Source organism: Salvia splendens, chromosome 5 (assembly GCF_004379255.2).
Source record: "Salvia splendens isolate huo1 chromosome 5, SspV2, whole genome shotgun sequence".
NCBI lineage: Eukaryota > Viridiplantae > Streptophyta > Magnoliopsida > Lamiales > Lamiaceae > Salvia > Salvia splendens.
The window spans coordinates 39,427,982-39,440,194 of NC_056036.1; the positions used below are offsets into that span (position 1 = coordinate 39,427,982).

Consider the following 12,213-nt stretch of genomic DNA (forward strand, 5'->3'; position numbering starts at 1 on the left):
AGAGGGAGTGAATGAAAAAGATGAGAACCGAGAGGGAGAAGGAGAGAGGGAGCTTACCGGTGTTGAGAGCAATTGCAAGAGAGAAAGGAGAGAAAACGATGTGGGGAGAGATTGGAAAGGGAAAGATGTATCGGTTAAGAGGGAGTGGGGGAGGTTGAGAAATTAGTGGGGAGGGGGTGAGAAACCGAGAGAGAGAGAGAAAGAGAGAGAGATTTAATTTTAATTAGGATTTTTAAAAACATGGCTTAATTAATTATTTAATTACATTTAATTTGCCTAGGTAGAAAATACCACATCCACAACAATCAAATAAACACAAAATATTTTCCACACCAAATTTTAAACACAAAAACATAGAAAAGAATTTCATCCTTAATTAAAAGAATAAAATTCCACAAATTTTCGGGTATTACATATTATTTTATCTTTCAAATCGAACACTCCTAAAGAAATTGAGCATATTGTATTAAATTGTATCTTGATTAGGGAATTTTTGGTTCGTGGGATAGTTTTGTCGATTTACTCATTTTGAAAACATTGGTGTGACTATTGATCAGCAATGTCTTCATCCTCTAAAGTACACAATATCATGTACTTCTGCTAAAGAAATGCATAAACTTCATTGATCGGATTAATTTCATTTTTTATGCATTTAGTAAGGCTCAAAATCAAAAATGGTGAGCAAAGATCCAACGTACAAAAGAGATTCAACATACAGCAAAGTAACTGTCAAAGAGTATCAAGAGGAGAGAAGATTGCAAAATAAATCAATTAACTAGGATTGATACAATTACATATTTTCCTAGAATATATTGATTGTGTTTTCCATACATAGAAAATATTCACACCTATATATTGAGGTGTTGAATTATATTGTAAACACAACACAGAAATACAAATTATCTTCTACTCCTAAAAACATTCTCTGTCAATATGCACAGCTCCATGGATCTCACCTCTCTCGATTACCATCTTTAAGATGGTATCAGAGCAGGTTGATTCGGGATTGAGACTCAAAAAAATTTCATCATAGTCCTGAGTACCTTCCCCGACCTTTTGAAACCTGCAAAAATTTCAAGACAATACACCATAATATGGAAAACTGATCATAAATTGACTGCATTAAGGTTTCACACTATAAATATTGAACTTGTAGTAATTGATTGGCATAAGACTACAAGTTCGTGAAAAAGTAAAGAATTTACATTGTTAAAAAGACAAATCAGAGACATGGTATACCACTAATATATTTATCTTGTTGTGCGAACGTGAGGATATTCCACTGAACATAACTCACGTTATATTTTGAAATGTAATGCAGGGTTTCATGGTGTACCTTTTGTTATTGTTGGGTTCAATATTTGAATTGAGTGTTGTGAAGTGCGCAAAAAGTAAAGGCTCTGATTCGGGTACAACATTTGATGTGACCAAATTTGGAGCTATAGGAAATGGGAAAACAGATGATGCTAAAGTAAATATTTTCACATTGGTTTTAATTTGATCTTGATAGAAATGCATGGTTCCATCTTAAAACCAATTGGTGATAAGAGGAGAGGCCCATGAGACTTATATAGTGGATTAAGCTCTTTGTGTAGAGCAATGCGGGATATTATTATATTCATTTTTATGTTTCAATTGCCAACACCCTCCCTTAAACCCTTCAATCTCTCCTTGAAGTAGTTGGACTTTTTTATGATTGATTGTACAATCGGCCCAATTTTTTTTCGATCGGTTGGACCGCTGGCCCAAATTTTCAGCCCAGTTATACTGCTGGGTCAGTCATTTTTTTCGGTTTCAGCCCCCCTTCAATCTCACCTTGAAGGGGTTGGACTTTTTTATGATTGATTGTACAATCGGCCCAATTTTTTTTCGATCGGTTGGACCACTGGCCCAAATTTTCAGCCCAGTTATACTGCTGGGTCAGTCATTTTTTTCGGTTTCAGCCCCCCTTCAATCTCACCTTGAAGGGGTTGGACTTTTTTATGATTGATTGTACAATCGGCCCAATTTTTTTTTCGACCGGTTGGACCACTGGCCCAAATTTTCAGCCCAGTTATACTGCTGGGTCAGCCATTTTTTTCGGTTTCAGCCCAGATATACTGCTGGGTCAGTTAAATATGACACAGTCGGCGACCCGCTCTGATACCATGATAGAAATCCATGGGTTCCATCCTAAAACCAATTGGTGATAAGAGGAGAGGCTCATGAGACTTATATAGTGAATTAAGCTCTTTGTGTACATCGATGTGAGATATTATTATATTATTTTTATGTTTCAATTGCCAACATATCTATAGAATGTTTAATTCTAAAATTAAAAGATTGAGGCTCTATGATTTTCAATTGTTTGAACTAACAATGTTTTATAATAATAGGCATTTACATCGGCTTGGGAAGCAGCCTGTAACAAAGGTTTGGAAACAAGTACGGTGATTGTACCAAGTGGAAAGACATTCCTGGTACGTACCTGCTATCAAATTTGCTGGCCCATGCAAATCAAGATCCATAACTTTTGAGGTAAGTTATGTAATTTTCAAGGTTAAAGATGAATTTTAAAATATCCATTTTTTTAAAGAAATACGTCACTTTCACAAGATTGATGTCATTTTCTAGATATTGGGATCCATTGTTGCACTTCCAAAACAAGCTTGGGGAAAAAGGGATGACGATGGTGATGCGTGGATCTTGTTTCATCAAGTTCAAGGGCTTTCTGTAGTGGGAAATGGGAAAGGTGTATTTGATGGCCAAGGTGCTTCTTGGTGGCCCCATGTAAGTTTATATGACCAAGCTTCCTTCGTCCGACAATAAACGTCTACTTTTTGACGGCTTGAGTTTTAAGAAATATGGATGGAAATAGTTAGTTGTATATTAGTTTTATAAAAAAAAAATATGAGTGAAATGAATTAATAGAATTTGAAACTACTTATCATGCTTAGTAAATGGAAATGAAATAGTGACCTACATACTAAAATAGCAAATAAGGAGTATTTAATAGCGGACATAATTTTTAAATTTTTAAAGTTCAACTATATGATTGTTTCTCATGGTATTCTCTTAAATGCTCTGACTCGTTTTATTTCTCTCTTTTCAGGAACGTAAAAATGATTCACCAACAGTAAGTTCAAGATTGAGCACCTTTTACAAAATAACAAATAATATACTATCAATTATAATCAGCAACTAAATACTAACAATATATCTCGTGATAAAATTAATTTCAGGCAGTGAGATTTTCTCACTGCGACGACCTTCGTGTGAGCGGATTGAAACATATGAATAGCCAAGAAAACCACATTTCAATAAATGGATGCAATCATGCAAATATTTCAAATCTCTATATTACTGCACCTGGAACAAGTCCTAACACAGATGGCATCGACATAAGTTCTTCAACAAATCTTTTCATCCAAGATTGTGTTATGGCAACGAGTATATTCACCAGTCCCTTTTCAAAATTCAAATTTTTGTTAGTAGTAGTTATCTACACAATATATGTTAGTTCTACTGATTACAAGAGATAAAAGCCGGGCGTAATACAACCCAAAAGAAGGAAAAGGAGGAACTGAACTTTAAAAAATTCCAACGTAGAATCGAAACTACTAAACCAGTATGATTAGCCGAGTCGAGGAGGCCTCTTCCCGCAAGACGAGATACGCCCCGGTAGTGCTCTTCGGTTTGACGTGTCGTCCCCAAAGGTAAAACGGCTACGTCTCTATTGATGCAGCACCGCAATCAGTAGAGCTCCGGCGAACGGGATGGAGGAGAGAGCAGAGCTTCGACAGAAGGACAATGCAGAGAGAGGGATAGAGCTTATGCAGAGAATGCTTGTATGTGTGTCTTAATGCAGTGGTATGGCTAGCCTATTTATAGGCCAACCACCATGCAGGGTCAACCAGCCATTGAAGGCTCATCATGGCAAAAACGTAACCGACGTCGGTTACAGGCGTGTGGCAGGCGTGTGCCTTTCGCATGTGGAGCGTGTGGATTTCTCACGTGGCAGCCGTGACTGTGCCTCGCTTGACGACGTGTCAAGCCACTTGGATTGCTGACTCGGCGGTAGTCCAAAAAGAATAGTTTGGGCCAAGCCCCAAGTCCAAGTCCAAGTCCAAGTCCAAGTCCAAGCTCAAGATCGAGATCTTGATCAAGATCGGGATCGGGCCTGCGGCCCGCGAGCACGGGCTTGGGCTCGGGCTCGGGCGGGCGGCGGCGCGCGCGTGTGCGCGCGTGTGCGCGCGTGTGGGCTCTTTCACCCATCTTGGTCCACTATAATTATTAAGTAACATAAAGTCACTTAATTTATACACATTAAAAGATGTGTTAATCCTCCAATGTGGGATAATTAACACTAGTTAATTATTCCCTAAGCTCCAACTCCAAGCTTTAATTAAAAGCTAATTATGCCTAACTTTAATCCACTATTTCTCACTCACCGGAAATCGGATTTGAGAAAGTGAATATACTACATTTTGTTGGAAAGCTAAGTTGAAGTGTTCCAAAGAGGATGTGGAGTCCCAACATGTTGGAAGTGTATAACATTTATTATGGAGGGTTCCAATAAGTATAGTTCCTAGAACATTTATATCTAGAGTCCTATATAATGTATCCTCCATGTACTCTCAAATAATCAAGTAAATAAAACATCTTTCTTCCTATCTTTCTTCATGGTATCAGAGCAGAGTAAAATCTGGCTCAGAAAAGATTCATCATAGCCAAGAAACCATACCAATCTCGGCCAAGAGGCTGCCCAAAAATCCCTACACATAAAACATGTCAGGATCAGATTCCGAAGGAGAAAATAAACCCACAATCAAAACATCCAAGATGAAAACAAGCAAGCACGTCACTGTTGCATTCAAACTAAATGGGAAGAACTATCCTTTATGGGCCCGACTAATGAAAGTCGCGATAGGAAGCCGAGGAGGGTATTCCCACATCAAAGATCCACCGCCAGAACCAGAGAACCCCGGGTATGCCGAATGGGAGGAGACTGATCTCGTGGTATTTTCGTGGATCATCGACAACGTCGAAAATGACATAATTGCCGACTTTGCTCACCACCAAACCGCAAAGGCAATCTGGGACAATCTCGCTGTAACGTTCGAAGGCAAGAAAGATCCGTATCTTATATACGATCTAGAGGATAAAGCCATCGCACTCCGCCAAGGAAGTCTGGATCTCGAAACCTACTACAGACGAATCCACGGACTGTGGATCAATGTAGATAGGTGTCGAAAACAACCGGTGGATTGTTGCGACAAGGGGGTCAAGTAGTTCCGAGAGTTCTCAAACACCATGAGGCTATTCAAGTTCCTCACTGGACTTAACCCTGAGTATGATACAATTCGAAGGGATATCCTCAAAGAGGAACCTTACCCCTCAGTCGAAGAAGCTTACGGAAGGGTCCAGAGGGAGGCGGCTCGATTGAAGATCATGCCACCGGCATCCTCGACACCTACCGAAGTTCCTGGCGTTGGAAGCGCCGATACATCATCGGGGGAGATCGGCTACGGGTACGGAGCACAGAGAGACAGGCCAATCAATCGAGGACCACCGCGACCGCCACCCACCAGAGCCAATCACCAAGACGGAGGAAGAATTGACAAAACCAAGCTATGGTGTTCACATTGCGGGAAAAACAAACACACGAGAGATACCTGCTTCCTCCGTGTGGGATTCCCCGAATGGTGGGACGAAAAACAGAGGACACGAGCACAAACGAAGTTCGCTGCCGTCGGAATCGGCGAAACAAGGCAGGGGAATCCCCAAAATCAACCCAGAGAAGGACCAAAGGGAGGACCGAATCCAGGTACCCCAAAATACCCCGGTGATAATGGCGGTGGCAGCAGTGGCGGCGGAGTTCGGGTTGGAAATTTCGTCGAGAGAACGGAAACTCAGATCGAGAGACAGAAATGGAATGGAGGCGCAGCAATAGGAGGTATCGGGTTTGGTCAAGGATCAAACCCTAGATCTATCCCTTTATTGCATTTTAATCCCCAGAATATGAAAGTCATGCAATTTAGTCCGCCACTTATTGATAATCCCAAATGTGACCCCCCAGATCTGGATATTTGCGAAACCAACCCCAAATTCCCTAGAAAGTCCGACTTACGCCCCCCAATTAGCCATATCTCCACACATAATCGGTTTACACCGTTGATGAATTTTTCCGCTGCTTTATCTGTAAAAAATACAAAAAATGTTGATAGGAAGGGATGGATTTTTGATTGTGGTGCCATAGACACTATGACACCAGAAAGATCTGATTTTAGTAATTTTAAAGAGGTTACTAAAACTTACATTAGAACTGCCAATGGGGAATTCATTACTGTAGCAGGGGCAGGAACCATAAGAATTTCCCCTACTCTTCGATTATCAAACTGTCTGTTTGTCCCTAGCCTGTCTCAGCGGCTAATGTCAGTAAGCCACGTAACAAGGGAATTAAATTGTACACTGCTAATGCATCCAACTTTCTGCATCTTACAGGATATTCGGACGAGGAGGATCATTGGGCGTGGCACTAAGGATCGAGGACTCTACTACGTGGATGGGGTAGCTCAACATGGCAGTGCGATGCTGGCTCACGGGTCCACGAAAGAGGAGGCTTGGCTGTGGCACAGAAGACTAGGACACCCGTCTCATGGTTACTTTAAACTTTTGTTCCCAAATTTTTCTTTACCTAAAGATTTTTCTTGTGAAACTTGTGTTTTGGCCAAAAGCCACAGACAGAGTTTTAAACCTTCAGATACTCGTATGAAATCCATGTTTGATTTAGTGCATGCTGATGTGTGGGGGCCGGCACCTGTTATTGGGGGTAGTGGATTTAGATATTTTGTGACATTCATTGATGATTGCACGAGAATGACTTGGATCTATTTCTTGAAACATAAGTCAGAAGTAATTGACAAATTCATTCTTTTTTTCCATATGATACACACCCAGTTCCACAAAACCATAAAAATTCTTCGTTCAGATAACGGGAGGGAATTTGTTAACACCGCTATGTCCAATTTCTTTCATAAACAAGGTCTCCTTCACCAAACATCCTGTGCTTATACGCCCGAACAAAATGGGGTAGCTGAGAGAAAAAACCGAACCATTCTGGAAATGACCCGTGCCCTTATGATTGAGTCCAACGTCCCAAAATTCCTTTGGCCAGAAGCCGTTGCAACCTCTATCTACCTCATAAACAGACTACCCACCAAAATTCTAAAAACCAAAACCCCCCTTGACATCCTTTCCCAACAAGCCCAAATACCAGAATCCCTTAGCATGCCACCAAAAGTCTTTGGATGCACTGTCTATATTCATATCCCTAAACATGAAAGAACCAAATTTTCCCCTTGCGCAACCAAATGTGTCTTCGTGGGATATGGGGTCAACCAAAAAGGGTATAGATGCTACGATCCAAACACTAGGAAAATCATCACCACCATAAACTGTGACTTCCTTGAAACCGAGTTCTTCTATAAACACCACCTTAACAGTCAGGGGGAGACATCCGAAAGTAATTATGGGGACTGTCTAAGTTGGTTTGTGCCACTTCCAAGCCACTCGATTGAGGATCCACCCGAGACGGTTGTCACTGTCGCCGAGCAGACCCCTCCAGAGTCTCCTCAACCGCGCCCATCTGACCCTCCTTCACCAATATCCGAGGTATGTCCGGAACTAGTCTCTGAGGAAAGTTCTACAGTTAATACTAACAATGCAGAAACCGAGGATAATACTGTAGACAGTGATACCGGGAGGTATGTTCTCCCTCCACGAAGTACTCGAGGAATTCCTCCGAAGAGATACTCTCCGGAGAGGATTGGAAAGAAAAGCAGATATGGAGTGGCAAACTTTGTTCAAGGCAATCTGACGAAAATGGCCCGAGCATTTGAGGCTGCATTATATGAAGAACAGGAGATCCCGCAGACTGCTGAAGAAGCAATGAAGTACAAACACTGGAGAGAAGCTATGCTTACCGAGATGAAAGCCTTGATGAGGAATGATACTTGGGTGAAAGAAAAACTGCCAGAAGGAGTGAAGGCTGTGGGATGTAGATGGGTGTTCACTATCAAAAGAAGGCCAGACGGGTCAATCGAACGATATAAGGCCCGACTAGTAGCAAAGGGATATACTCAAACATATGGAGTCGATTATTCCGAGACTTTCTCCCCAGTAGCAAAAATCAACACCGTACGAGTATTATTCTCGATTGCAGCAAACAGAGACTGGCCTCTCCATCAGTTCGATGTCACGAACGCATTCCTACACGGTGAACTACCAAAGCCCGTGTTTATGGTTCCTCCCCCAGGGTTCACTAACGAATTTATGACTGGAGAAGTGTGCAAGCTGAAAAGAACGCTATATGGGCTGAAACAGTCCCCGAGAGCCTGGTTCGGCAGGTTCACCGAAGTAATGAAGAAATATGGGTACCAGCAGAGTAACTCAGATCATACATTATTTCTCAAAAAAAGGGGAGGAAAGATCACGTGTCTCATCATCTATGTCGACGACATGATTATCACAGGAGACGATGAAGAGGAAATAGGTGAATTGAAAAAGAACTTGTTCACAGAGTTCGAGATGAAAGACCTAGGCCTCCTCAAATACTTCTTGGGCATTGAAGTCTTGAGATCAAACCGGGGAATCTTCATAAACCAAAAGAAGTATGTGCTTGACTTGCTTGCAGAAGTGGGAATGATAGATTGCAGACCTGCCGACACTCCAATAATACAGAATCATGGATTACAAATACGTGAAGGAGGAAAGCTCACCGACAGGGGGAGATATCAGAGATTGGTAGGAAAACTCATCTACCTTTCACATACTCGACCAGATATAGCATATGCAGTAGGTGTCGTCAGCCAGTTTATGCACTCACCGCAGGAAGATCATTGGGAAGCTGCCATAAGGATCGTTCGATACTTGAAAGGAACGGCAGACCATGGGGTGCTGTTTGAAAAACATGGTCACTTGGAAGTACATGGGTTCACTGATGCAGATTGGGCAGGAAACCCGAATGATAGAAAGTCAACCGCCGGGTACTTCACTTTTGTAGGAGGAAACCTTGTCACTTGGAGAAGCAAGAAACAGAAGGTGGTTGCGTTATCAAGTGCAGAAGCAGAGTTCCGAGGCATAAAGAGTGGCCTCACCGAGATATTATGGTTAAAAAGACTCATGGCTGAACTTGGTCTTCATTCATCACAACCTTGTAAGTTGTTCTGTGATAATAAAGCTGCGATTAGCATCTCAGAAAACCCGGTTCAACATGATAGGACTAAACATGTGGAGGTGGATCGACATTTTATAAAGGACAACATTGAAGCCAAAATTGTCGAGTTACCGTTTGTTAAGTCCGAAGATCAATTGGCTGACATATTGACTAAGGCAGTGAATTCGAAGTCGTTCCGAGAAGCACTTGACAAATTGAGTGTTGGAAATCCCATCACTTAACTTGAGGGGGAGTGTTGGAAAGCTAAGTTGAAGTGTTCCAAAGAGGATGTGGAGTCCCAACATGTTGGAAGTGTATAACATTTATTATGGAGGGTTCCAATAAGTATAGTTCCTAGAACATTTATATCTAGAGTCCTATATAATGTATCCTCCATGTACTCTCAAATAATCAAGTAAATAAAAACATCTTTCTTCCTATCTTTCTTCACATTTATCTACGTAAAATGTAGATCGACGCTATGTCATTTAATTTCACAAAATTAAATGTCTCGTCACATTTATTATTTGGTCAAAATCCATTGACCGGGCATATTTAATACCATGATTTCTACAATATAATCGTCGTTGCCCTAATAGGGGACGACTGCATCGCGATCAATGGAGGCACTTCTGGTGTCAAGATTTCAAGGATCACATGTGGTCCTGGTCATGGTATAAGGTATGATTCTTTGTTTTTGATCCTTTAATTAGTTTCGTCTCACAAAACCAACTCATACTTGAATAGAATTATGTACTAAGAGAAATTCATGTTCTTGATTCTTGCAGCATTGGTGTGAGGATCAAATCATGGCAAGTGAGATCAAATCAAATCAAATCAATATAGTATTCAACACATGTGATTATAATAAAATATAACTTATAAGTGCAATTGATATTATGAAGGGAGGGGCAGGTTTTGCAAAGAACATCACATTTTCCAACATAAACTGCGAATAAGCGGGCAATCCTATTATTATAGACCAATACTACTGTCCGATACCAAGGTAAATTTACAAAGAAACACTCAACCTAATCAAAATGCTCATCAAATTGGCAATTAATTTGAATTGTCGTCGACATAGTAGGTTGGTGCTGTGAAAGTGAGTGGTGTGAAGTACATTGGAACGACAGTGGCAAAGGATGCAGCAATAGACTTGAAGTGCAGCAAGACAGTGCCGTGCACGCACGGATATAGAATTCAGCGACATCAACATCAAAAGTGTTGGTCGAGATTCTGCTAATGCTATAGCAAACTGCACCAATGCTCATGGAACTGCTCGTTCTTGCACTCCTCCTATCCATTGTGTCAAAACATGATTTCATTGTCAATACTAGATGTTGTATTGTCATTTATCACATATATATATATATAGCCCATACCTAGTCGGCTAAACTCTAATTATAGAATGTTTTTTGCTTATTATAATACAATGTCAACAACAATCTCTAACTATGATGAGATAATAAAATAATGATGTCGACATTGACAAGGAACCAAGTTTGACGTCCATTATTAGGATACATATATACCCAAGTAGCGCCGCGCCTATGGACTTCCTCATCACAAAAATTAACCGAATTAATAACACGTACTACAAAAATTAACTAAACCTGCCGAGTTAGTCAGTTCATCCGGCTTCGACTTGTCCCTAGGCCCAGGTCGGACTGGGACAACACACTTGACAGCGCGGCATGCATTGCATCTCCAACTTACTAGTATTCGTTGATAATATGAATGTGTCTTACCAACCAAACTATGTCGTCAATAAAACTAATATTTTGCATATGCATAAGATTTCCAAGCATCCTGATAAAATAAAATAACATATCAAGTACTGTGACATCCTAGAACATTCACAATCCAACCCCAAGTATTAAGTAAAACTAAAAAAAATAAAAAAAATTAATTTTGAAGGATACAAAAATTGAGATACAATTACTTGCATTGGAAAATTTTAAAAAATAACAACAATTTAGGATGCAAAAGAAAGAAGCGTCCTAAATTAAGGATAAATTAACTTAATCTTTTGATTTTAGGACGCTTCCATTTGTGGCCTCTAATTTTAGTTGGGACACCACAGTAAGGACATTTTTTGAAGAGTTAGTGGTATATTTAGAAACAAAAATTATCGTCCTTAATTGTATTTAAAAAAAAGTCTGTAACGTTTTTTTTGTTGTAGTGTATACTACTATTCACCTACTGCATCAACATTTCAAATTTGAGCAAACCACAAACTTCCAGCCACAATGTATTTTTAATTCATCATTTTTTATTATTTATATATATATATATATATATATATATATACATACATACAGAGTCCCATTATTCACAAATCCACTCTTAAAGACCGAACCACCGAACCATACCAAATTAGGATTTTTAGATCTAGTTTTTTTTTTGGATGAGAGACACAAATTTATCAATTATTTCCGCCTTCATCACGAGCCTATTTTAATTCATCCGAAGGTAAATAAGTCATACTAACATGTTACGAAGATTTAACTTCATTCCAGTATGTTTTTACTTCATTCCAGTACGTAAATGCAGTTTCGCCGTCGCGTGCCGTTCTTTCTCTCTACAATATCTATCACCACTGCCACAACGCTGATATGGTGTAATAAACACATGGAATGATGTAATAAATTATTGGAATGGAGTATGTGTATAGAAGCATTTGAAGTTCTACTGGAATGAAGTAAAAACCTTATCCAATGAAGTAATAACGTTTCTAAATGAAGTAATAAATGCACTTGAATAAATTGTATTTTTTAATGTAAATAAAGTAAAAACTCAGGTCAATGAATTCAAATGAAACATATGTTGAATCATTTCAAAACCTACTGGAAGAAAGTAAAATCATGTTGTAGTTTCAAGGTATTAAGTACGGAATGAAGTAATAAACCTATACAATGAAGTAAAATGGGTTTGTAATGAAGACCGAAAAATTTACACAGCAGCACATCTCATCAAAAAAACTAGATCTAATGGCCCAGATTTGGTCTCTAGTTCGG

The 12,213-nt window shown here is 39.8% G+C and overlaps 1 pseudogene; it reads left to right on the top strand.

The window, feature by feature from the left end:
- The first annotated feature begins 674 nt into the window (after window positions 1–674).
- Window positions 675–10,515, top strand: LOC121804268 (annotated as a pseudogene).
- Window positions 10,516–12,213: the final 1,698 nt, after the last annotated feature.